Genomic DNA, 1,664 nt, shown 5'->3' with positions numbered 1-1,664 from the left:
AACCCACCACCTTAGGTGTACGTGGCTGGCGCCTTAGCCGGTTGAGCTATAGGCACCGAGCCGATAGATCAGTCTTAAGAATAATCATATAATTAGCCCATAGAAATTGGTCTAATTTTCTTAATTTACACATAAGAAAGGCTCTCAGAGATTTAAAATAGTTTTAAAGCTTATTCATGTCTTTATGGATTTAAGGATTTAAGAATTCTGCTGAAGGTGAGAGACCTAGCTGAGGTTATGTAACTGATGACAACACAAGGAAGTAGAATGATGTTCTTAAATCTGTACTCTTTTTAATACCTCATAATGCCTCTTTTTTTTTCTCCAATTGAGAAATTAAGTAGAATATATCATTTTAAGTGATTTGGATGTTAACAAATGAGTTGAAGATGCCACATGAATGTGCCTAATGGAAAGACCATGCAGCAATTAAACCGTATGCTTCTTTTTTTTAGAGACAGAGTCTCTTTATCACCCTCGGTAGAGTGCTGTGGCATCAGAGCTCATAGCAACCTCCAACTCCTGGGCTTAGGCTATTCTCTTGCCTCAGCCTCCCGAGTAGCCAGGACTATAGGCGCCCGCCATAACGCCTAGCTTTTTTTTTGTTGTTGCCATTTAGCTGGGCCGGCGCCCTACTCGCTGAGCCCCAGGCGCTGCCCTAAACCATATGCTTTTAATAGGAGTTTAAGTTGCCTCCTTTTTGAATGTCAACACTAAACTGTTAGGCAACAAATACAAAATTACAGCTTGTAATTACAGGCCACTGCTCTTTCAATCTTAACACTATCTATATTCTTTTTATCTGTATTAAAAACACATCCGGAATCTAAAGTTGGATTTAAAAAGCAAAACAAGGGTGGTGCCTGTGGCTCAGTGAGTAGGGCGCCAGCCCCATCCTGGCTGAACTACAACCAAGAAATAGCTGGGCGTTGTGGCGGGTGCCTGTGGTCCCAGCTACTTGGGAGGCTGAGGCAAGAGAATCACCTAAGCCCAGGAGTTGGAGGTTGCTGTGGGCTGTGTGATGCCACGGCACTCTACCAGGGCAATAAAGCAAGACTCTGTCTCTACAAAAAAAAAAAAAAAAATCACAACAAAACCTTACACATTAAGGTACTGACAATTTAAATTTTAACATTCCTTTGATATGAATTTGAAATGTCTAATACAACTATATTTTAAAATATACACATATCTAAATTATAAGAAAGGTAATATAATAAATTCTTATGGTTGAAGAACAGTCTTCTGGAATCAATGGAACCGCTATAGAACATATATTGACGAGCATTTTTTTTTTCTTTTGAGACACAGTCTTATTTTGTTGCCCTCGGTAGAGTGCTATGGTATCATGGCTCACAGCAACCTCAAACTCTTGGGCTCAAGCAATTCTCCTGCCTCAGCCTCCCAAGTAGCTGAGACTAAAGGCACCCACCACAACATCCAGCTATTCTTTAGAGATAAAATCTTGCTCTTGCTTAGGCTGTTCTCAAACCTGTGGGCCTTGGCAGTCTGCCTGCCTCAGCCTCCCCAAGTGCTGGGATTACAGACGTCAGTCCAGCAACCCCTGATGAGAATTTTTTAAAAGAATTAGAATAAAATTTAATCTTAACTTTTTAAGATTATCATACATAATTCAATCTTATTTTGATTTACATGGTTCCTCA

General features: G+C 40.1%; 1 protein-coding gene across 1 annotated transcript in view; it reads right to left on the bottom strand.

Annotated features, from left to right (window-relative positions):
* The window catches only part of TRMT1L (tRNA methyltransferase 1 like), a 40,835-nt gene that overhangs the window by 3,997 nt on the left and 35,174 nt on the right, over positions 1-1,664 (bottom strand). The gene's annotated exons all lie outside the window — the stretch shown is intronic.

The sequence above is a fragment of the Otolemur garnettii genome, unplaced genomic scaffold (assembly GCF_000181295.1).
Source record: "Otolemur garnettii isolate 467f Iridium unplaced genomic scaffold, OtoGar3 scaffold00016, whole genome shotgun sequence".
Lineage (NCBI taxonomy): Eukaryota > Metazoa > Chordata > Mammalia > Primates > Galagidae > Otolemur > Otolemur garnettii.
Note: the sequence above shows the minus strand (reverse complement) of the source record. Positions and strands in the feature narration are given on the sequence as shown.